Below are 26,563 nucleotides of genomic sequence, written 5' to 3'. Positions count from 1 at the left end.
TGGGCTCCTGCCGCCCTAATTCATCCCAGTCAGCAATCCTCGAACAGGCCCCTGGGTCAGCCTTCAGTCTGCCCTGGCACCGCCTCCATGGGCCAACCAGATCAGTGTGGCTGGGCATTAATCACTCCAGTCAGAACATAGAATTGTCTAACCTTACCCTTGGGCACTGAGGTGCTCCAGTGGTTGTGAATGGTCAGTTAGGACAGGAACAGGCCCTTCAGCCCATTATGTTGTGCCACACCAATTAAATTAGTAATCACACTGATCTGGTTGGCCCATGGAGGCGGTGCCAGGGCAGACTGAAGGCTGACCCAGGGACCTGTTCGAGGTTTGCTGACTCGGATGAATTAGGGCGGCAGGAGCCCAACCCTTGGCTGACCGCACATGAACAAGCAATTTTAGTAATGGCTAACGAATCTCTACACAATAATGCCTACACAATTCCATATCCTTCCATTTTCCTCATATTCATGTGCCAATCTAAATGTCTCTTAAAGTCTCTAGTGCATCTGCCTCTCCCCCCTCTCCAGGCACCCACCACTGTGTGAAAAAAAATGCCCCTCACTCTTCCTTTGAAATTACCCCCCTCACTTTAAACGCAGGCCCTCTGATATTAGACATTACAACCCCTGGAAAGAAGATATTGTTTCTCTACTCTATCTATGCCTCTCATAATCTTAAAAACCTTGATCCGATCTCCCATCAGCCTCTGCTGAGAATTCATGGCCTCTGGGCGCCTTGAGGTTGCTCTATCATTCAAAAAGATCAAGACTGATCAGACTGGAATCCCAACCTTATATATCCTTCAGTCGAGAATCAAAAGTCAAGCTTTCAGACCAAAACTCCTCATCAGTGTGCTGCTCAGTCTCCAGCGTCTACATATTCCTGCCTTGCCACAGTAACCTTTCACCCCCTTCCTTACTTATCAAGAAACTATCGCTGACTGACCATAGAACAGTACAAAAAATGAACAAGCCCTTGGCCCACTAAATCTGTGATGCTAAATTAAGCATTCTGCCTGCCCTGCAGGCTCAGGCCACTATCATATCTGGTTCATATCTGCACATTCTGGACACTGACCACTCCTTGTATAAAAACCTGCTCCACCATTTGTTGTCCTGAAGGATATCACTGGATCACACTGTTTAATTGTTTTTTTCTTTGTAGTTTAACAATTAATTACCTGCTTTCATTTTATATAATTACTTATATACAAGACACTGTATTGCAGACATGTCAAACAGCCTGAACAATTCCACAATCGCGCTCTGCGATCAATCATGCAAATCCGCTGGCAAGACCGGATCTCCAACCTGACAGTCCTGGACCGAGCCAATTCCGCAGGCATTGAAACCAAGGTTTTGAAGGCTCAGCTCAGATGGACCGGCCGTGTGATCCGCATGGATGAGTCCAGAATGCCGCGTCAGTTGTTCTATGGAGAACTGGAGCAGGGCAACCGTGCCCAAGGTCACCCAAGGAAGAGGTACAAGGACAACCTCAAGTCAAACCTCAAGTGGGCTAAACTCCAGCCCTGCGATCTCGAACACACTGCTGCTGATCGGTCCAAGTGGCGCAATCTATGCTCCAAGGCAGCAAACAACTTCCAAGCCAACTGGCGCATGCAGCGCCTCAAGGCGAGTCAAGAAAGACACAGGAAGGCATCTGCTCCTGCCCCAACAGGCGGTGCTCCTTGCCCCATCTGCAACCGTATCTGAGCTTCGGACTTCGGCCTCAGAAGTCATATGCGTGCCCACAGACATTGACTGTGCAACACATCTGTCTTCCTCGGACTTCGAGAGACTACTACTGCTATATACAAGTAACTGTTTGGTATGCTTCCTAGTGGCCACAGTGTAGTGTCTATATACTGCTGTTCAATGTGTTTCCTAGTGGTTACACTGCTATGATTCTGGAAGCTTCTCCTGCTGCTGCATTATTCAAACTCGTCTCTACAACTTTGAATGGAATTTTCTTATCTCTGTAGTATAAAAGAGCTGACCATGGGGCCAGTGCCATTTTTTGCTTCTATCTTTCTTTGCTTAGCAGAGCTCTATCAACTGTCTGTTTTAATTTTTCTTTGTTCTATCAATGCTTAATAAAGGCAACAAGTTCTGTATCTTTATCGAAACTTCAGAAAGAACCTTGGGTTAAAACATTAGAGTCCAACAATATTCAGATTCTGCCAGAGACTCACAGTCCTGAAAGTTATTCAGCCTCCAGTGAGATTCAAGTTCAAATTCAAATTTATTTGTTATTCAACCATACACCAATACCCATGAATACAGGTAAACACAACAGCGTTCCTCCAGGGCCAAGGTGCAAAACAGAGTACCAACAGTCATACACAACATAGAATAGTAAAATACAGTCACACACAAGACTATACATAGTCCACATTCCTGAGTTCTGAATGTTGCAGCCATCTGCAGTTGAGCACATTGGCTTCTGCCAATGAACGCTGGAAGGCAGCAGTGACTCCCACTTGCACACTGTGCCGCACTGCCTCTGGAACTCTTGTAGGGGGCGCTGACTCCAATGCCTCTCTCCGGGGCGGCTGGTGGCCTAGTCCTCGCCACGGCTGATGCTGTACTTCCCCCACCATCCACCAGTAAACCAGTGAATGGCCCTGTGTACATGGAAACCTGCAGTGAAAGGTGTTAACGACCCACATCATCTAAGGGCATGCTGAGGGTAAGCCTGCAAGTATTGCCACATATTCCAGTGCCAACTTAGTAGATCTGCAAAGCTCAGCAGAAGGCAAGAAGCAATGGTAGCAGAACATGCCCCTTTCCCACCTTCTCAGCCAGCCAGCCACACACAGACAGGCCTCCTGCTTACAGTCCTTTGTCTGGACTCAGAGACATTGGCCTTTGACTTCTAGCTCATCGACTTCTGTCTTTGACCTTTGATATCGACCCAAGAATTGCTGAGCATGGGTCTTTAGGGTCCAGGCCTCAAACTCCGGTCTCGCACACACCTCCAATCCTAACTTACCAACATAGGGAGTGGGTCATCAACCCATATGCACAGGGCCTGCTAACCTCAATCACTGATTCCACAGATCACTGGTCTTCAGCCTCAGCTCCTCCTGGTCCAGCATCCATCTGTAGGCATTTCTGGCCTTCTACTGCTGAGCACTGTGTGCTGGACTGGCTCTGACTTCTAACTCTCCTTATCCCTGTCCATCAACCCTAACCTGTCCTTTAACTCCTTGCACTGGCCCCAAAACCACTCCTACAAGCACCATTAAACAACCAAGTCAGAGCCATGACCTTGACAGACATCGCTGCTTGGCACCATCCAAGGTCCACACCTACACACAGGGCCAGTCAGGACCTCCACACATTGGTACATGGCACCACGTCAATACCATTCATAGTCCACATCTACACACAGGGCCAGTCAGGACCTCCACACGTTGGTACGTGGCACCACGTCATCACCATACATAGTCCACACCTACACACAGGGCCAGTCAGGACCTCCACACGTTGGTACTTGGCACCACGTCAATACCATTCATAGCCCACACCTACACACAGGGCCAGTCAGGACCTCCACACGTTGGTACGTGGCACCACGTCAACACCATTCATAGTCCACATCTACACACAGGGCCAGTCAGGACCTCCACACGTTGGTACGTGGCACCATGTCAATACCATTCATAGTCCACACCTACACACAGGGCCAGTCAGGACCTCAACACGTTGGTACATGGCACCACGTCATCACCATACATAGTCCACACCTACACACAGGGCCAGTCAGGACCTCCACACGTTGGTACGTGGCACCACGTCGATACCATTCATAGTCCACACCTACACACAGGGCCAGTCAGGACCTCCACACGTTGGTACGTGGCACCACGTCAACACCATTCATAGTCCACATCTACACACAGGGCCAGTCAGGACCTCCACACGTTGGTACGTGGCACCACGTCAACACCATTCATAGTCCACACCTACACACAGGGCCAGTCAGGACCTCCACAAGTTGGTACGTGGCACCACGTCAACACCATTCATAGTCCACACCTACACACAGGGCCAGTCAGGACCTCCACACGTTGGTACGTGGCACCACGTCAATACCATTCATAGTCCACACCTACACACAGGGCCAGTCAGGACCTCCACACGTTGGTACGTGGCACCACGTCAATACCATTCATAGTCCACACCTACACACAGGGCCAGTCAGGACCTCCACACGTTGGTACGTGGCACCACGTCAATACCATTCATAGTCCACACCTACACACAGGGCCAGTCAGGACCTCCACACGTTGGTACGTGGCACCACGTCAACACCATTCATAGTCCACACCTACACACAGGGCCAGTCAGGACCTCCACACGTTGGTACGTGGCACCACGTCAATACCATTCATAGTCCACACCTACACACAGGGCCAGTCAGGACCTCCACACGATGGTACGTGGCACCACGTCAACACCATTCATAGTCCACACCTACACACAGGGCCAGTCAGGACCTCCACACGTTGGTACGTGGCACCACGTCAATACCATTCATAGTCCACACCTACACACAGGGCCAGTCAGGACCTCCACAAGTTGGTACGTGGCACCACGTCAACACCATTCATAGTCCACACCTACACACAGGGCCAGTCAGGACCTCCACACGATGGTACGTGGCACCACGTCAACACCATTCATACTCCACACCTACACACAGGGCCAGTCAGGACCTCCACACGTTGGTACGTGGCACCACGTCAATACCATTCATACTCCACACCTACACACAGGGCCAGTCAGGACCTCCACACGTTGGTACGTGGCACCACGTCAATACCATTCATAGTCCACACCTACACACAGGGCCAGTCAGGACCTCCACACGTTGGTACGTGGCACCACGTCAATACCATTCATAGTCCACACCTACACACAGGGCCAGTCAGGACCTCCACACGTTGGTACGTGGCACCACGTCAATACCATTCATAGTCCACACCTACACACAGGGCCAGTCAGGACCTCCACACGTTGGTACGTGGCACCACGTCAACACCATTCATAGTCCACACCTACACACAGGGCCAGTCAGGACCTCCACACGTTGGTACGTGGCACCACGTCAACACCATTCATAGTCGACACCTACACACAGGGCCAGTCAGGACCTCCACACGTTGGTACGTGGCACCACGTCAACACCATTCATAGTCCACACCTACACAGAGGGCCAGTCAGGACCTGCACACGTTGGTACGTGGCACCACGTCAATACCATTCATAGTCCACACCTACACACAGGGCCAGTCAGGACCTCCACACGTTGGTACGTGGCACCACGTCAATACCATTCATAGTCCACACCTACACACAGGGCCAGTCAGGACCTCCACACGTTGGTACGTGGCACCACGTCAACACCATTCATACTCCACACCTACACACAGGGCCAGTCAGGACCACACGTTGGTACGTGGCACCACGTCAATACCATTCATAGTCCACACCTACACACAGGGCCAGTCAGGACCTCCACACGTTGGTACGTGGCACCACGTCAACACCATTCATAGTCCACACCTACACACAGGGCCAGTCAGGACCTCCACACGTTGGTACTTGGCACCACGTCAATACCATTCATAGTCCACACCTACACACAGGGCCAGTCAGGACCTCCACACGTTGGTACTTGGCACCACGTCAATACCATACATAGTCCACACCTACACACAGGGCCAGTCAGGACCTCCACACGTTGGTACGTGGCACCACGTCAATACCATTCATAGTCCACACCTACACACAGGGCAAGTCAGGACCACACGTTGGTACGTGGCACCACGTCAAGACCATTCATAGTCCACACCTACACACAGGGCCAGTCAGGACCTCCACACGATGGTACGTGGCACCACGTCAACACCATTCATAGTCCACACCTACACACAGGGCCAGTCAGGACCTCCACACGTTGGTACGTGGCACCACGTCAATACCATTCATAGTCCACACCTACACACAGGGCCAGTCAGGACCTCCACACGTTGGTACATGGCACCACGTCAATACCATTCATAGTCCACACCTACACACAGGGCCAGTCAGGACCTCCACACGTTGGTACGTGGCACCATGTCAATACCATTCATAGTCCACACCTACACACAGGGCCAGTCAGGACCTCCACACGTTGGTACGTGGCACGATGTCAATACCATACATAGTCCACACCTACACACAGGGCCAGTCAGGACCTCCACACGATGGTACGTGGCACCATGTCAATACCATACATAGTCCACACCTACACACAGGGCCAGTCAGGACCTCCACACGATGGTACGTGGCACCATGTCAATACCATTCATAGTCCACACCTACACACAGGGCCAGTCAGGACCTCCACACGATGGTACGTGGCACCACGTCAATACCATTCATAGTCCACACCTACACACAGGGCCAGTCAGGGCCTCCACACGTTGGTACGTGGCACCACGTCAAGACCATTCATAGTCCACACCTACACACAGGGCCAGTCAGGACCTCCACACGTTGGTACGTGGCACCACGTCAATACCATTCATAGTCCACACCTACACACAGGGCCAGTCAGGACCTCCACACGATGGTACGTGGCACCACGTCAATACCATTCATAGTCCACACCTACACACAGGGCCAGTCAGGACCTCCACACGTTGGTACGTGGCACCACGTCAATACCATTCATAGTCCACACCTACACACAGGGCCAGTCAGGACCTCCACACGTTGGTACATGGCACCACGTCAATACCATTCATAGTCCACACCTACACACAGGGCCAGTCAGGACCTCCACACGTTGGTACGTGGCACCATGTCAATACCATTCATAGTCCACACCTACACACAGGGCCAGTCAGGACCTCCACACGTTGGTACGTGGCACGATGTCAATACCATACATAGTCCACACCTACACACAGGGCCAGTCAGGACCTCCACACGATGGTACGTGGCACCATGTCAATACCATACATAGTCCACACCTACACACAGGGCCAGTCAGGACCTCCACACGTTGGTACGTGGCACGATGTCAATACCATACATAGTCCACACCTACACACAGGGCCAGTCAGGACCTCCACACGATGGTACGTGGCACCATGTCAATACCATACATAGTCCACACCTACACACAGGGCCAGTCAGGACCTCCACACGATGGTACGTGGCACCATGTCAGTACCATTCATAGTCCACACCTACACACAGGACCAGTCAGGACCTCCACACGATGGTACGTGGCACCACGTCAATACCATTCATAGTCCACACCTACACACAGGGCCAGTCAGGGCCTCCACACGTTGGTACGTGGCACCACGTCAAGACCATTCATAGTCCACACCTACACACAGGGCCAGTCAGGACCTCCACACGTTGGTACGTGGCACCACGTCAATACCATTCATAGTCCACACCTACACACAGGGCCAGTCAGGACCTCCACACGATGGTACGTGGCACCACGTCAATACCATTCATAGTCCACACCTACACACAGGGCCAGTCAGGACCTCCACACGTTGGTACGTGGCACCACGTCAATACCATTCATAGTCCACACCTACACACAGGGCCAGTCAGGACCTCCACACATTGGTACGTGGCACCACGTCAACACCATTCATAGTCCACACCTACACACAGGGCCAGTCAGGACCTCCACACGTTGGTACGTGGCACCATGTCAATACCATTCATAGTCCACATCTACACACAGGGCCAGTCAGGACCTCCACACGTTGGTACGTGGCACCATGTCAACACCATTCATAGTCCACACCTACACACAGGGCCAGTCAGGACCTCCACACGTTGGTACGTGGCACCACGTCAATACCATTCATAGTCCACACCCACACACAGGGCCAGTCAGGACCTCCACACGTTGGTACGTGGCACCATGTCAATACCATTCATAGTCCACACCTACACACAGGGCCAGTCAGGAACTCCACACGTTGGTACGTGGCACCACGTCAATACCATTCATAGTCCACACCTACACACAGGGCCAGTCAGGACCTCCACACGATGGTACGTGGCACCACTTCAACACCATTCATAGTCCACACCTACACACAGGGCCAGTCAGGACCTCCACACGTTGGTACGTGGCACCATGTCAATACCATTCATAGCCCACACCTACACACAGGGCCAGTCAGGACCTCCAGATGTTGTCCACATACATTCTGACCATCTCACAACCACACTCTGGAACAAAGCAATTCAGCTCAGCAGTACGGAAAGCAATTTTGATCACAGAATCACTCAGTACAGAAGCAGATCCAGACCCAGCTCCTGTTCGTGCCAAACCACTCCCTTTTCATTTATATGCTCATTTCCAGAGGGGGTTGAGAACCAGTTCTGCTGCCCAGGTAACAACGTACCACAGCAGCTAAAGCTTCAGGCATGGAGTTAAGCTGTCTCTGTCTTCACAAACAAAATCACTATAGTTCCCTATCCTCATTGCCGCCAGGTGACACCCCTACTGAAAACTGACAACTCCTCCGGAATTGCCAAGTTAAACAGTATGAGAGAAACTCACCATTCCAGATGCGTGAATGACAGGACTACATTCTGAGTAATACAAAGTGATATTGATTGACCTACTGTTATTAATTATTGTTATTAATATATTATTCATATTGCTCCATAAGTTAATGCTTTATCTATAGTATCTACACAATGAAAGACTACAGTAGGGAATTGGTCATAGACTATAGAACACTACAGCACAGAAACAGACCCTTCCGTCCACCTAGTCTGAACTGAACTGTTAATCTGCCTAATCCTATCGACCTGCACCCAGATCACTTTCCTCCCATCTACGTAGCCATCCAAATTTCTCTTAAATGTTGAAATTGACCTCACATCTAGCACTTGCTCATTCAACCTCAGTCAAATATCCCTTCATTCTCCTCCACTCCTTTCAACCTTTCTCTATAACTCAGGTGTGGTGGTGATGTTACCACATCAGTAATTCATAGCATAACTATCTGGTGAATCCGAGCTGAAATCGGTGGATTCACATGAGACTACAGACAGTGGAATCTGAAGCAACACACAATTTGCTAGAGAGACTCAGCAGGTCAAGCAGCATCTGTGAAAGGGGAAGGAATTGTCAACTTTTGGGTGATTCAAGGTTTCCAAATGGAACACCAAAGTCCCTCTCTCTCCCCCTGACTGGTGAGTTCCTCCAGCAGACTGTGTCGTCTGATACCCAAGGCAGCTAGGGAATGCGTGTACCATTAACGACATGGAACATGAAGAAGTAAACATGAGATTCTGAAGATGTTGGAAATCCAGAACAGCACACACAAAATACTGGAAGAACTCAGCAAGTCAGGCAGCATACACAGAGCGGAATAAACAGTCGACGTTTCAGTCTGAGACCCTTCATCAGGATTGGAAAATAAGAGGGAAGATGACAGAATAAAAAGATGGGGGTGAGAGGAGAAGGAGGACAAACTAGAAGGTGATAGTTGAAGTTGATCAGCACAACAACACTACTGAAAAATCTGTTGGGAGACATGGAACTGGCCCCATTGAAAGCTATCCTCACTCGTAGAGCTGACTCTGATCCTGATTCATTTAGTTATCACTTTCACATTGAAACATACAGTGAAATGTATCGTCTGCGTCAACAACCAACACAAGCCACTTCCAGCGCCAAAATAGCATACCCACCCTGCTCAGTAGAACACAAACAATAGAGCAGGTCTCTTTCCCATCACATGGCTACTTACCATACAAGGGGACATCCTCTTGTCGTTGGGGTGACTAACACAGACAGCAGGGTAGGTATTTAAACCCGGCCCATGCACTTCCACCCTACTTGCTTCAGAGTTAACAGTAGAAAGACAGGGACATTAAAAGCTTGCCCAAAAGCAAGTTGTTTGGAGTGTACCCACGCTCCCAATGTATCTTGTATGTGTCTTGTGCTGTGTGTTGCTGTTGGTATTGTGTTTTGCATATTGGCCCCACACTTGTGCAGATGACAATAAACTCAACTGACTGTGAAATGAGGTGTGCAGTTCTGCCCGTCCTTACATGTGAAGGGCAAAGTCTTCTCGACCGTGCAGCAGATTCACTATACTTGCCACACCATGATCTAATCAGTTTTAGTATCACAGGTACATATTGTGAAATTTGTTGTTTTGCAGCTGCAGCATGCTGGAATACATAATAATAATAAACTATAAATTACAATAAGAAACATATTTAAAATTAAATTAACTAAGTAGTGCAAAAAGAGTGGGGAAAATGTATCCGAGGGTTCATTGTCTATTCAGAAATCTGATGGCAGAGGGAAAGTAGCTGTTCCTAAATCATTAGGTGTGTGTCTTCAGGCTCCTGTACTCCCCTTACTGGTAGCAATGAGAAGAGGGCATGTCCTGGGTGATAGGGGTCCTTAATGATGGATGAAGCCTTTTTGAGACATGGCCTTTTGAAGATTTCCTTGATGCTGGGGATGTTAGTGCCCATGATGGAGCTGGCTGAGTTTACAACTTTCTGCAGCTTTTTCCGATCTTGTGCCATGGCCCCTGCACTCCAATTTGTTTCTTTTACTCAAAGGCACCTAACAGAGGTAATTCTGATTCCGGGTGACAGGTGATATTGGGAGTGAACAAAAGAACAAACCCCTTTGTGGTATTGAATTAGTGATGATTATCAGTGTCAGACACAAACATGCATACTGAACCTACTAAAATGCAATATACAGCTCCTACCACATCACCCACTTGGTTTAGGAGGAAAACTCTAGGCAAGGAGAAAGATCCAAAACTATTTTAGACAAGAATCACCATCATAGAGCACAACAGCACAGTACAGGCCCTTCAGTCGACAATGTGACAACCTTTTAACCTACTCTAAGATAACCCTTCACTCGCACATAGCACTCCATTTTTTTCTATCATTCAGTTTCTTAAATCTCTCAATCATCTTTACTTTCCTCCTATCACCTTAAAATTATGAACCCTCATATCAGCCACTGTCATCCTGGGAAAATGTCTCTGATTGTTCACTCAATCTATGCCTCTTATCATCTTGTACATTTCTATCGTCAGTTCTCATCCTCCTTTGTAAGAGATCTTCAGATTTTGATTTTGAAATTGGCAGTTAATAAAGAACAGTTTATACCAATGTATGACAATACTCTCCTCCATCTAGTCTGCATGTATAAAGCTGAACTGTGCAGTGCACGGTAGAAAGGGGAAGTGACAACCAGCTCTAATGCCTGGGCTACTTATGTGGAGCGCAAAGGAGGTACAGGCATGCCCCTAACTTCCTTGCCTTGTATTTCGTCTGGGTGGCTTCCGGCCTGATGACACAGGCATCGGTTTCTGGTTGCCCCTTTGCCATTCCCTCATTCCCGTTTCCTTCTCTCGCCTCCCGCTGGTACTCCTCCCCCTTCCCTTTCTTCCATGGTCGCCACACTCCTTATGAGAAAAAAATCTAATAACACAGTATTACATGAGCTGCTAGTGGGCATCGGAAGCTCTAGGTACCGAAAAGTGGCAGTGAATAGAGAACATACACTTCTAGAGGTTGATAGATTCTTGATTTGTCAGGGCATGAAGGGATACAGGGAGAATACAGTAGATTGAGGCTGAGAGGGAAAATGGATCAGCTATTATGAAATGGTGGAGCAGAATTGATGGGCCAAATGGCCTAATTCTACTCCTACATCTTATGGTCTCACACTCCTGGACCCAAATGAATTTTAACACTAATTTACAGATCACTCCCAACTGCATGAACTCTGGACTATTTCAGAGGAGTTGAACACATCAGTGGGGACAGATTCAGCTCCATTTTGTCCTGCTCATGTAATCTGCTTGAACTTTATCCTTCCACTTCTTCAGTTTTAATACATTGGAGGATCGTACGTCAACTCCTCTTTCCTGGGCTGGATAAGTCCAGTGGCTCTGTTGCCTGCTCCCCAGCAATTTTACTCCTCACAATTAAAACGTCGAGCAAGATTGAAATCGACAAGAACGAGAGTTGAAGACGAGCAGGTGTTCAACCTGCCTGCCTGCTGCGTTTGACTGGTTTCCCTCTTGCAGCTGCCAGAGGAAGGAGCAGGTCTGATCACCTTGGCACAGCATCTGGCTATGGGACCCTTTTCTTTTGGTGAGTGCCCTGCACTTTGATGTTTATTGCCCTCAGTGCTCTGCAGTTGTGGACTCATTTTTGGAGGATTCTGTGGTACATACTCTATGTGTTTCTGATTATTCTTTTCCACTATTTGCGTGATTTGATCAAGGTGCTTGGTGCAGAACTGGCTCTGCGACTGAGGCCTTCAATCATCGACACAGCACTAAACTGAACTGACTCAGTGTCTGTGGCCCCTGAACCATTTCGGGGACTCTACGGTTTGATGTCTAATTTTCCGTGTGTAATTCACTCACTTTTTGCTGTTCGTATGATTTTTTTTTGCATGTTAGATGTTTGATGTTTTCTTTTAGCGGGTTCTGTGGCCGCTTGCAAGGAGACGAATCTCAGAGTTGCACACATACTTCTATAATAAATGTTACTTTCAAACTTTGAACCACATCCGGCACCAACAATCATACCACAGTCAATGTCACTGAGTTCACATTTCTTCCCCATTCTAATGCTTGTTCTGAACAACAAAAGAATCTCTTGACCATGTCTGCATGCTTTTACGCATTGAGTTGCTGCCACGTGATTGGCTGATTAGAGATCTGCATTAATAAACAGGTGTACCTTATACAGTGGTCCACAGTTGAGACTCAAGGCCCTCTAGGATGGAGTTGGTCCCTGAAAAGCAGTTTGGAGAAACACAACCACTGCCTACTGAAAGGGAGATGAAGCTGTAATCTGGCCCACACCATTGGGAGTGAACACACACTGGATTTAATTTCCAGGTTGTGAATATTATCAAGACTGCATTAGATATTTCCAATAACAACATCCTTGATGTTAATGACTGAAAGCAAATACTGAATATTAACAATTTATATAAACCAGACTAATGCAGCACAGCTACCGTGTGTGTGGATACGACTGAACATCTGACAGATAACACAAAATGTTGGCAGAACTCAGCAGGCCAGACAGCATCTATGGGAGGAGGTAGTGACGACGTTTCGGGCCGAAACCCTTCATCAGGAGGGGTTCTGATGAAGGGTTTCAGCCCGAAACGTCATCACTACCTCCTCCCATAGATGCTGTCTGGCCTGCTGAGTTCTGCCAACATTTTGTGTTTTTATTTAATTCCAGCATCTGCAGATTCACTCGTGTTGTCTGACAGATAACCCTGGTTATGTGCATGGATTATCGACAGCATCAGGGTTCTCCGTCCGGAGACACAACAGCAAACCAGTGCACTGGTTCACCCGATAACTCAGTAATTAATGTAATGCAAACATGGCTCATGTGTCTACACATAAACAGTGGCTACATCTCAGATTTGCTCATTGTGTAAGAACACTCCAGTCTCCAGAGACAAAAGATGAGGCACCATATTTTTCCACAGCTGGTTCCAAACAATTCCATTTTTCTTCCTATCCTAGGAAGAGTTGGCCAACTGGGATACCTTCAGATACCGATCCAATTTCATCAGATTTCTCAACAGATAATGAACCCATCAATACCACCTCATGATGTTTGCTGTCTTTTAGCACATACAGTGGATTATGGTTAATTGGGGCAGCCGCTTATTTTGGACAACTTTCAAAGAACAAAATCTAATTGAGAAAATACCCTGGATTCCCTTCATTTATTTGAGACACTATGCTGCTTAATTGGGACAGGACACTGTTGCCGAACAGGTTCCAACTAATGTCAGTTGTGTGCACTTGTGTGGCCATTAAACACTACACCGTGCTTGGTACAAACAGGTTTCAAATACCGTCGGTTGTGTGTGCTTGTGTTCAAAAAGCAGTGACTCAAATCGCTTCATACCGCCAAATCATACTGTTTCCTTATGGCCCGGTACTGCTCCACAGCCTCTTGTCTGCACAATCCACAGTATAAGACCAAAGACATAGGAGCAGAAATAGGCTATTCAGCCCATCAAGTATGTTCTACCATTTCATCATGGCTGATCCATTTCCATTCTCCTTCCTTCTCCCAATAACCCCTCATGCCCAGACTAGTCAAGAACCTATCAACCTCTGTCTTAAATGACTGGACCACCACAGCCTTCTGTGGCAAGGAATTGGGCTAAAGAAATTCCTCCTCATCTCTATTCTAAAGGGGCGTCCTTCTATTCTGAAACTGTACCCTCTGATCCTAGACTATCTTCTCCAAATTCACTCTATCTAGGTCTTTCAATATTCAGTAGGTCTCAATGAGATTCCTCCCCCCCCCCCCAACACATTTTCTGAGCGCCAGTGAGTACAGGCCCAAAGCCATCAAACACTCCTCATACAGTAACCTTTTCATCGATGGGATTATTGTCTTGAAGCTCCTCTGGAGCCTCTCCAATACCAGCATATCCTTTCTTCAATATGGGGCCTAAAACTGCTCAGAATACTTCAAACACAATCTGTTCAATGCCTTATAAAGCCTCAATATCAACTCTTTGCTATCAGCAACTGAGGGCTTACTGCATTTACTGCATAATCCACATGTATCAACTCGAGGGATCTCAAAGCCCTTTGCAGACAATGAAGGGCTTTGAAATTGCAGTCACAACTGTGAATCTGACCAAATTGAGAGTGCCCACAGCAAGATCTGGCAGACAGTAATGTGATTGTGGCTTGTCTTTTCCCCAGTGAGGTTTGCTGAGAACACATGGAGAACTTGCCAACAATCTTTCCATGTACCTGTCTCCTTGCATCTCTGCCATGAATGGTCCCAAGCCCAGCTGTGAAAGGAGGAGAGTTGGACATGAACCTCACACAGATTCACAAGCCCTTCAGTTAAATTATCACAGGACATAACCCAGCCCAGTAACAACCCAGAGCTGCAGAAATGCCAACAGAAGCTCCAAAGACCTCAACCATGAGAGAGGAAGGATCCTCAAAGCTGGGCTACCCCTGGAGACAACGTGAAAGACTGGCCCAGGGTAAGTGACTCTGGTGAGCTCCAGGAGGGCTGACAGGACTTAGGCAAGTCTTCTTGCTCCTTTGTCTAGATTCACTATCAGACTGGCATTAAACACAAGTATCTCCAAAACACACACTAAGAAAGCTCAGCAATGCTGTGAAACCTTGCTGTGTAGCGAAAACACCTCCTTCATCCCCCCGACAAAACACGGTTTAATGAGCCACCTACCTGGAAGGCAATGGGGCTGGTGGATGAGCTCTGCTTTCAGGAAGGAGAATATACCACTGCTCTCTGAACAGATCGCATGTCCCGATTCCTTGGGTGTCTACAGTTCTGAACAATGCCAGAATAGGAAGGTGTGGCTCTGTTTGTTATCATTCAGCCTACAGCACTTTATGACTCAATTTAAAGTCAGTTCGTACAGGTTCACAGGCTCTACACTAACATTCAGTTAAATCATCACAGGACATAAAACCACAAGGCCTCTGGGAAAACTTGCCACTCTGAATGGCAAAAATTCTAAAAATGCCAGCAATCTGAAATACAAACAGCAAGCGCTCGGAACACTTGAAAAATGGCAGAGGGAATTAAAAGCCAACAAAGTATGTACTTTAGTAGGACTTACACAGGGAACAGAAGAGCACTGAAGAACAGAAGAATGTTATGTTGAAGTTGTAAAAGATATTGATGAAGACTAATTTGAAGTACTGTGTACAGTTTTGGTCACCTACCTTCAGGAAAGATGTAAGATTGAACGACTGCAGAGAAGATTTAATGGGATGTTGCCAGGTCTTAAGAACCTGATGAATAAGGAAAGATTGAATAGGTTAGGACTTTATTTCGTGGAGCATAGGAGAATGAGGTGAGATTTGATGGAAGTATACCAAACAGGATACAGCCAGGAGTGGTAATGAGGACAAGCTCCTAATACATATTAAATGCTCCCAATGGCTGTGCCTCTGACAACCACGTCTAGCTCCTGGACTTTAGCTACTAAGCTGAGCAGAATCGTTCCTACTGCCGGGGAAGGGGGCAAAGGCAGATTACTGCTGCAAAACTAGTTGTCTTTGGCAGATGCGGCTCATCAGCCGTGGTAGGCAGCTTATCTAGGAGAAAGAAAACTCTGATCTCAAACCTCCATTGCCTTGCAGATATACCAACTCATGGGGAAGGCTTCGGGAGTAAACCCCGAGGAAAAATCTAGAGCTGGAGTCCCTGAGGTAGTCCTACATAGAGTTCAATGTTGACTGGCAGCTCCTGTGACGTGGCTGATACCAAACTGTATCGGCCTCTGCCGTTCCTTTGGGCTTATCAGCTGTGTGGAGAGGGGGAGCTTGCTACATGGGCAACAGCTTGCTCTCCATATCGTACTGCCCAGGATTGTGTACCTAGACAGTTCAGACGCAATATCCATGGTCAGCTCTTAGTGACAGAGACCTCAGATACAAAATTATGACGGGTACAGATAGGGTAAGTGCAATCAGCCTTTCTCCACTGACATTGAGTGAGACTAGAACTAGAGGTCATGGGTTAAGGGTGGAAGGTGAAATGTTAGAGGGGTACATGAGGGAGAACTTCTTCATTTAGAGGGTGGGGAGAGTGTGGAATAAGCTTCCAGTGAAAGTGATGGATGCAGATTTGATTTCAACATTTAAGAGAAGTTTGAATAAGTACATGGATGGTAGAGGTATGGAGGGCTATGGTCCAGGTGTAGGTCATAGGAATAAGCAGAATAATAGTTCAGCATGGACTAGATGGGTGAAGGGCCTGTTTCTGTGCTGCACCGTCACTCACCAAGTCAGGCAGCCTCTGTGGACAGAGAGACACAGTCAAGTTTCAGATCAGAGACCCCACGTCAGAGGCCGCCTGACCAGTTGGGTGTTTCTGGCACCTCTGGTTTTCTTTCAGCTTCTGCAGATTTTCTGAGTTTTGTCAGCAGTTCTCTCATCTGTCTTTCCCTCAATGACAGCAAAGTAAAAGGGCTGATCATAGATTGCAGGAAGGGGTAGGATGCAGTGCACAATGCTCCTGTCTTCATCAATGGTACTGCAGTCAAGAGAGTTCAGAGTTTCATGGTCCTCAGAGTAAACATTTCTTTGTCCTGGTCCAAAGAAAGCTCATCAACTCCTCTACTTCATCAGGAGGCTACAGAATTTGGTAAGTCACCTCTTACCCTCACCAATTTTCTTTTATACAGACGCTCCACAGAAAGCATCCTACCCAGATACATCACGATTGGTATGGCAATTGCTCTACCCAAGACCACAAAAAAACAATAGAGGGACACAGTTCAACACGTCAAGGAAACCAGCCTCCCCCCCACCATGGGCTCTGTCTATACCTCTCACTGCCTCAGTAAAGCAGCCAGCGTAATTAAAGACCCAACACACTCGAGACATTCTCTCTTCTCCCATCAGGCAGAAGATACAAAACCCTGAAAGCACATCTGACCAGGCTCAAGGACAGCTTCTATCCCATTCTTATAAGGTTATTGAACAGTACTCAAAATCTACATTTTCATGACCTAACTACCACATCATGTCAGACAGCATCTATGGAGGAGAATAAACAGTCAACAATGCCTTAGTAAAATCCACGTATACAAATCCATTGCTTTACCTCCTTGAAAGCCATGTTCAGATTGCTCAAAATTAATTTATTATAACCATATACTACTCTGAGATTCATTTTCTTGCAGGCATTCATGGTACATACGAAGAAAGAACAGAATCAATGAAAGATCACACACAACAGGACGGACAAGTGATTACTCAGCAAAAGACAACAAACTCTGCAAAAACTAAGAGAAAAAATATAATAAATAAGCAATTAATATTGGAAACACAAATTGTAGCATCCTTAAAAGTGAGTACATCGGTTGTGGGAACAGTTCAGTGTTGAGGTGAGTGAAGTTAGAGAAACATAGAAAGCCTACAGCACAATACAGGCCCTTCGGCCCACAAAGTTGTGCTGAACATATCCCTACCTTAGAAACTACTAGGCTTACCCATAGCCCTCTATTTTTCTAAGCTCCATGTACCTATCCAAAAGTCTCTTAAAAGACCCTATCGTATCTGCCTCCACCACTGTTGCCGGCAGCCCATTCCACACACTCACCACTCTCTGAGTAAAAAACTTACCCCTGACATCTCCTCTGTACCTACTCCCCAGCACCTTAAATCTGTGTCCTCCTGTGTTAGCCATTTCAGCCCTGGGAAAAAGCCTCTGACTATCCACACGATCTTCCTGATGGTTGAGGGGGTAATAACTGTTCCTGAACCTGGTGGTGCGAGTCCTGAGGCTCCTGTACCTTCCTCCGGATGGCAGCAGCAAGAAGAGAGCAGGTCCTGGATGGTGGGTGTTCTTGATGCTGGATCCTGCTTTCCTGTGACAATGCCTCATGCAGACGTGCTCAACGGTGGGGAGGGCTTTATCCGTGATGGACTAAGCCATATCCATTACTTCTGGGCTTTTCCGTTCAAGGGCATTGGTGTTTCCATACAAGGCCATGATGCAACCCAGTCAGTATACTCTCCACCTAGCACATACAGGGCATGCTGACCCCAAGTAGACTCCAAATGCTGATAAACCCTATCCCTAAGGATGCTCTGCATTCGTTTCCCTACCATGTGAGACTCATGGATCTGTAAATTCCCAGGGTTACCCTTATTTCCATTCCTGAACAAAGGAACTTGCCAGTCCTCCAACATCACACCTGTGGCTAGTAAAAATACAAAGAGCTTGGTCAGGGCCCAGAAATCTCTTCTTCACCTCTCTATTGTACATCCCATCAGGCCCAAAGGACTTACCCACCTCAACGTCTATGGTTAATGTTAAGTCAGCATCAGAATGTGTACTGCCCCCAGCACATCCTCAGGCATGTTGGTTGTTAACGCAAACAACATATGTCACTGTAGCTTTGAAGTATGTGTGACAAATCTGAACCTAAAGTTGTCAAGAGTCTTGCTCCTAATCTCAAAATGCCCAGCCCAGCATATTACACTCTCCTCTGTTAGGCTCACTGTGGAAGTTGCAGTGAGGCTAGGTGATAATGACCATGGCAGTCAAATCCAGACTAAGGAGACCTTTTGAAATTAGACTGCCAGAGCTAACCTTGCTTACTCAGACAGATAGGTGAGAATGACCGTGGCAGTGCATAGCCAACATAGAAGGTAGCTTCCCTTGACACAGAGGGTGCCGGAGACAGATGCATTAGGAATAATGGAAGAATGTGAAATACATCTAACAACTAAGGGACACTTGCTTTACTAACTTAAGTGTCATCGGTTCCAATGACTTCTAGCATCTCTATTTTGAATGTCGATTGGTGTCACAAGTAAGGAATTGAAACATATACAATTTACACTAATCGGTATCTGTAACTAATAAGCCAACTCAGTATAAAAACAGCAGCTTTCTGGATGACGGGCCATGCCATTCTCCAGTGCACTCAGAAGAGTGTGTGTGTTCTGGACCCAGTTATTTTAGCTATTGTATTTTATTATCAGTGATGACATCACTATCTTCTACACCAGGGTTACCAAACTTTGTTAGGCCATGGGCCCCTACCATTAACTGAGGGGCCTGTAGATCACAGGTAGGGAACCCCTGCTCTACACCCTTTACCTTGTCAACACCAACACAACGTTTTCAATTAGGAACTCACTCACATCGTCTGCCTCCCTTTATCCTTGAGTGGTTCTAACCTATCTTCTTGATGTATGTACAGGATGCCTTGGGATTCTCTTTAGTCCTACCTGGAAAGGACTTTTCTAATGTATGGATCTATTTTTTTAGAGCAATGACCCCCTAGTGCTGTAACGCTACATATATCTGTTGTCTGCACATGCACACCATTCTCTCTCTCGGGCTGCAATGTGAATACACCAGTTAAAGCCATCTCCCACGTGTGTTTTTATTTCACTGATATGTAGTTCTGCACAGACACAACAAATTGGCGACGAGTATGAACCTGAATGCCAGAAAATATCACAACAATTACAATGGGACAAAACAATGAGAGTTAGGGACACTTACAAAGGTGTGATTACAGTGCGTAACACACAGTGAAAGACACAATGAATTTAAAGTGAAAATAACGTGGCAATGGGTTCAGTCAGGAAAGTTGACAAATTCAATAGCGCTAATGAAGGCTGGGTGTCCTATATCAAGAGGGTAGAACTCTTTTGGAACGTGAACAACATTGAGGAGCAAAAGAAAACCCCTAAACTTCTTAGCTTAATGGGTGCAAGTCTCAGTAACCCCTGAAAAGCCAGCAATCAAGATATTCAACAAAATTGTTACAATTTTACAAAATCACTTGAGCCCTAAACCACTGGCAATAGCTCAGAGATTTAGATTTTACCAAAAGGCAAAAGCATTTCTGAATACATTGTAGAACTGCACAAACTTTCCCAGTACTGTGACTTTACAGATGGACTTTCTGATACATTAAGGGACGGGCATGACCACTACAATATCGTCAGAGACTGCAGCACCATAGGAAAGGAGGTTAGAAAGTGAAATGCACAAAATGCCATGAATGGTGCATAAAGACAAAAATGCTATTGATGTGGCAAATCCTCCCATGATGCAAATGATTGTAGGTAACAGAAAGTGTGTAAGTGTCACAGACAAGGTCACATAGAGAGAGTGTGCAAGAAAGATAAAAGCACAGCCAATGAGAAAAACCACACAAAGAGTTTCACACTGAAAACTAAGTAAATGCATAAAGTGACCGAATGTGAAACAGACAACACAGACACTGACAAAGCTGAGCTGTCATGCCTAGAACTGCATAGTATTACTGAAGCAGATCACAAAATCATATGGATCACAACAGAAGTGTCTGGAGCGAAAATGAAAATGGAACTGGATACAAGAGGCTGGCTACAACAGATTGTTTTTTAAGATACTATTAGAGAAGACCTTAATGATGCTAAAGACCTACACAGCAAAGAAGAGTCTTGCAAAGGCAAACTGAAAGTGAAGGTGACATATGGAGGCCAAACACAGCAGACAGAGCTTTATGTATTGAGAAGTATAGGACCAGTACTTTTCAAACTAGAATGGTTAAGAAAAATCCAACTAGACTGGCACTCAATCAAAGCTCTCAGTGTGGCATCAACAGGTAACAGTAACCCAAATGGTAGCACTAACCAGATAATGTCACAGCTGCTTAATGCTAATGAGAAAGGTATTGGTAAACTCAAAGCCAGGAAGGCCAGAATTGAACTGGATGAAGCAGCAACACCAAGATTCCATAACACACATCCAGTAGCTTACACACTATATCCTAAGGTGGATGCTGAACTGCACAGCTTGGAGGCATCTGGAACTCTCTCCAAGACTGAGTGGGGCAATTAGGCCATCCACATCTTCCCAGTGATCAAGAAAGGGAAGGCTGGAACCGTTCACATGAGTGAGGATTTCAAGGCGAGCATCAACGTGGTGTTACATACTGCTTAATATCCCATGCCACAAATAAAAGATATTTTTGTATCTTTGGCATGTGGGAAGAGGTTTTCAAAGATTGACTGGTTACAAACCTATCTGCAAATAGATTGGGGAGTCAAGCAGGAAGTTCCTCACAATTAACATTCAGAAGGGACTGTTCCAGTATAATCATCTCATCTTTAGCATCGCATCAGCTCCAGCAATTTGGCAAAGAGCAATGACCAAGTGATCCTAGATATCCCAGGAACACGTTACCTTCATGACATCATCATGTCTGGCAAACATGATGAAGATCACCTCCAGGACCTTAGCAAAATGCTTACCAGGCTGAGTGACTATGGGCTGCGTGCAAAGAGAGAGAAATGTGAGTTTTTCAAGAATGAAATCTCATACTGTGGACATGTCATTGATAAGCACGGCTTTCACAAGTCACAAGAGAAGACTGAAGCAGTGCCACATAATACTTGGGCCTCGTAAACTACTACCACCGGTTTTCACCCAATCATTGCGACAGTCTTCACCCATTGAACGCACTGTTACAGACAGGAGCAAAGTGGGAATGGTCAGAAAGATGTGAAAGAGCATTCAAGGAAACAGAGACTAATAACATCTGATGAACTGCTCACCCATTATGACCCATCCCTGTCCTTAAGACTGAGGCCTGAGGCCATTGGAGCCATTTTGTCACACATTATGAAAGATGTATCTAAATGCTCAACTGTATTTGCATCAAGATCAATGACAAGCATGGAATGCATCTATCGACCGAGAGGCCCTTAGTCTAATATGGGGAGTAAAGAAGCGCCACCAGTGCCTCTACAGACAAAAGTTTATGCTAGCGACAGATCATCAGCCCCTTGCATCCATTTTCAATCCCAGGAAGGGAATTCCAGTGATGACTGCTACCCGGTACATCGTTGGGCACTGTCCCTAGGGGCCCACTCTCAAGACATAGAGATCAAGGTTACCAAACAACACAGCAACACTAATGGCTTGTCTTGCCTTCCATTATTGACAACTGACGAAGGAAAGTATTCCACACAGCATTTGACTCTGCTTAGCACTACATATGGGTCTGTTGTCTGCATGTGCGCACTGTTCTCTCTCTTACGCTGCAATGTGAATTCACCAGTTAAAGCCATCTCCTGTGTGTGTGCTTTTATTTAATTGATATGTAGTTGTGCACAGACACAACACCCTTCAAGCTCTCCTAAGTCCCATGCTCCTTTATGGTCTTCAAGCACCCTGTTCAATTGCAGCTTCTTAAACTCTACATACACTTTTGGTGGTAATAAACCACCTCTCTCATTATTTATTCCCTTACCTTGCCATTCTTGGCATTCCCTCTTATTGGAACAACCTGGGACACTAGTTCATGCTTACTTTGTACATAATAAAAAATTTTTAAATTACCTTTATTTGTCACATGTATGGTACATTGAAACTCACAGTGAAATGTGTCATTTGTGTAAATGACCAACATAGTTTGAGCATGTGCTGGGACAGCTGCCAAGTGTTTCCGCACTTCTGGTGCCAATGTAGCATGCCTACAACTCACTAACTCTAACCAATACGCCTTCAGAATTTTAACCAGAGCACCTGGAGGAATCCCCTGTGGTCACAGTGAGAGCACGACCATGGTGAGAATGGAACCCGGGTTCCTGGTGCTGTTATAGTGTTACGCTAACACTGCATTACAGTGCTGACCATTAGTGAGTTACAACTTATGTGATTTATGCTTGTGCTAGTTTAGTTTTGTGATGTAATTTTTGCATGGTGTTTATACCCTGGGCATGTAAAGAAAAGATTCACAAGGATGTTACAAGGATATGACAAGGACTTGGGTTATAGGCAACAAAAATTCTTAAACTTAAACAATCTCCCTCAAAAGATAATTGGCAGGTCACGTTTTTTTGAACTAAGCTTGAAAAACTATGAGGGATGCGGATTCAGTGCCACTTTTAAATGCCATTAATTATCCTTGCTTTAAACTAACATCTTTGTTCTTTTATTTACTTTTTTTTTGAATTTATTTCCATATTTGCACTTTTATCTCATTGTAAAGCACTTTGAATTACATCATCAGTGCTTGACAGTTATTACTATTAATAATAAATTTGATCTAGATTGTCACACTGTTGTGATACACTACTAACAAAAGAAATTTTCAGATGTCAAAGGCATCTCAAACTACTGTTCTATTCCAGAAGCCATCCTGATCCTACTCTTCCCATTCCCAATTTCACCAGGAAATAGGAGACGGCAGATGCTGCATCTTGGAACAACAGTTTGCTGGAGAAACTCAGTGTGTCGAGCAGTGTCTGTGGGAGAAGAAGGAACTGTTGAAGTTTTAGGGTTACGACCTGAAACATTGACCCTAACAGATGTTGCCTGAACTGCTGAGTTGCTCCAGAGGATTGTCTGTTTCTCTGGATTCACCAATTTCAGGAATCTTTTCTCTGATCCTAAAGTCTTAGCTTCGCCCGAATCTCAATCTGAATTCCTTGTGGTCACTCTACTGAATAAGTGTTAACCATTAAAAGTCCAGCACTGTTGCCACTTCCTGGACTGATACCCTCCAGCATCACATGGATGCTCACAATGCTCACACTCAAGCTGCAGCCTCAGCTCAGATTTAGATGTTTTTTACAGGTTCGTAGGTAAAATTATAACAATAGAGTGCACTGTAGTTTAGTGGTGAGCACCAGTGATCTGGGGTCAATTCCTACTGCTGTCGGCAAGGAGCTTGTATTTTCACCTCGTCACCATATGGGTTTCCTCCCACAGTTCAAAGACGTACTGGTTAGTAGGTTCATTGGTCACAATGGGTGTAGTTAGGCAGCACAGACTCAACAAGACCACAGGGCCCGCTACCATGCTGTATCTCTAATAAGTAATAGAATGCAGATTGAAGTGCAACAGCAACAGAGGGAGTGCAGTGCAAGCAGACAATAACGTGCAATGTCATAACAAGGTAGCTGTGAGGTTGAATCCATCTTCTTGTACTAGAGAGCTGTTTATTATAACAGACTCTTCCCAATCTTTCTCCACTGCCCATCATCTCCTGAAATTGAAATATATAAAATATACAAAAAAAATCTAACACCAGGGGGCATGCATTTCAGGTGAGAGAGGGTCATTTCAAAGGAGATGTGAGGGGCAAGCTTCTTTCTTCTCACAGACAGTGGTGGGCACCTGGACTGTGCTGCCAGCTGTGGTGGTCGAGGCAGATACATTGTGAAAGTTTAGACAGGCACATGAATGTGAGGAAAATGGAGGGATATGGACACTGTGCAGGCTGAAGAGATTAGTTTAGTTGGCCATTTGATTACTAATTTAACTGGTTTGGCACAACATTGTGGGCTGAAGGGCCTGTCCTGTGCTGTACTGGTCTTCGTCTCCTAGCCCAAAGGAAAGTAAGTCTCCTCACAATTCTAGTAAACAAGGTAGCAGAGACATTTAATGAATAGTCTGTACAGTAATGCGAACAGTACAATACCAAGGACAGTGCAATCAGGTGATTATGACAACCCTCAGATCCTCAGATAAATCTAGACTCATAGGCATGGATATCTTGCTGAAAGATGCCTTATCTTTATACCAACAATGCAGTTGTGTAACACATTCATGCAATGAATCCACAGAAGTTTTGACAAGTCAAACTCAGGAAACGCAGTTGGCTCACAGTGAGTTTTATGAGGAGGAAAGGTGAAGAGAAAGGGAGGTTTAGGGAGGGGTTTCTAGAGCTTTTAAGACCACGGCATTTCTAGCGATGATGGAGCCATTAAAAACAACATACACTTTGAAAATTAAAGCTTGCTGCCATTTGTGTTAATAACATTTAATGACTCAGTTTCAGTACACGTCAGGCACTAAGATTACAGGCATCGCTAAGGTATTAATTAAAGACATATTGATGATGACAGCTCAACGCTGGTCCTAAACCCACTGTACACTAACCCCGGACCCAACTCCGCAACCTCACCTCTGCTCCCCGACACCGACCCTTCAAATGACCCTTGCTCTTTGAGTCTGACCCTTGAACCACAACCCCCGAACTCAACCCTCACTCTTGAATCCCCCTTGACTTTATTCCGGGACTTCAGGCCCTGTGCTCAATTCCGTTTGCACCTTGACCCCTGCCCCGACTCCAACCCTTGTCCTCACCTCCGACCCCTGCCCGATCTCTAACCTTTGTACCTTGAACCTCGCCCACACCTCCGAATTTTGCCCTCAGCTTAGGCCGCTACACCTCGACCCCAGCATGACATCTGCCCCAAACTAAAATAAACCTCAATTCCCCCGAAATTGCCAAAGTGAAGACCAAAGAGAAACCCTGACCCCCAACTCGGTGGATCCGCGTCCCAGGGCCCAACGACCGGAACCCAGAGCCCGTTCCCTGGCCCCGAACCGCTCCACTCGCCCTCCCAGCCCGCTCTCTTTCCTCGCTCCCCGCCCTCTCCCCCTCATCCCTCCCTGCTCCACGTCGCCCCCGTTCCGGATACTCACCGCCTCGCCTCGGTACCCAGGCTCAACGCCGGCGATCCGCGCCTGCGCACTCCACCCCAGGGCCGCGCCTCCGCCCGTTGCCCAGCGACCGCCGCCATCTTGCTCGGGCCGCGCCTCCGCCCGTTGCCCAGCGACCGCCGCCATCTTGCCCGGACCTTCCTCCTGCCTCTGCTCTCCCACTTGATTTCAGTGCCGGACCTCGGCTGCTCTGTACGAATTAGTTTCTACCCCAACTCCTTACATCTTACACCCGGACGACGGCTGGGGTGTTTAATCCTTCAACTCTGACCCCGCCAACGTCGCCTAGCAACAGCTTCACAGACCTGTCGCTCAACTCTTTATTCCCTCCTGGATATTTTGTGTTTCTCAGATCGACATCGTCTTTGTTCTAAACGTATATTATTTTATAAAACAATTGATAAACAAAAGGTAACTGTTCCAACAAGACAAAATATGCAGATGCTGAAAATCCAAGCAACACAGAAAATGTTGAGAAGTGACAGATGGAGTTCAACCCAGAT

General features: G+C 46.5%; 1 protein-coding gene and 1 long non-coding RNA gene across 4 annotated transcripts in view; one reads left to right on the top strand and one right to left on the bottom strand.

Annotated features, from left to right (window-relative positions):
- The window catches only part of ppp1r16a (protein phosphatase 1, regulatory subunit 16A), a 136,803-nt gene extending 110,636 nt beyond the window's left edge, over positions 1 to 26,167 (bottom strand). The window contains exon 1 of one of the 3 annotated variants that reach the window (XM_059971576.1): positions 26,043 to 26,167. The gene's annotated coding sequence lies outside the window, so the exon portion shown is untranslated. Of the gene's footprint in view, positions 1 to 15,305; positions 15,456 to 15,808; positions 15,878 to 26,042 lie in introns of those variants that run through there. The other 2 variants (XM_059971579.1, XM_059971578.1) reach the window with 2 other exon arrangements.
- Positions 11,876 to 20,567, top strand: LOC132395256 (uncharacterized). The gene is made up of 3 exons (XR_009512552.1): positions 11,876 to 12,191; positions 14,804 to 15,096; positions 17,776 to 20,567. It is a non-coding gene; the product is annotated as an uncharacterized LOC132395256 (long non-coding RNA).
- Positions 26,168 to 26,563: the final 396 nt, after the last annotated feature.

Source organism: Hypanus sabinus, chromosome 6 (genome assembly GCF_030144855.1).
Source record: "Hypanus sabinus isolate sHypSab1 chromosome 6, sHypSab1.hap1, whole genome shotgun sequence".
Classification (NCBI taxonomy): domain Eukaryota; kingdom Metazoa; phylum Chordata; class Chondrichthyes; order Myliobatiformes; family Dasyatidae; genus Hypanus; species Hypanus sabinus.
The sequence above is the reverse complement of the archived record's forward strand: the minus strand, read 5'-3'. Positions and strand labels throughout refer to the sequence as shown.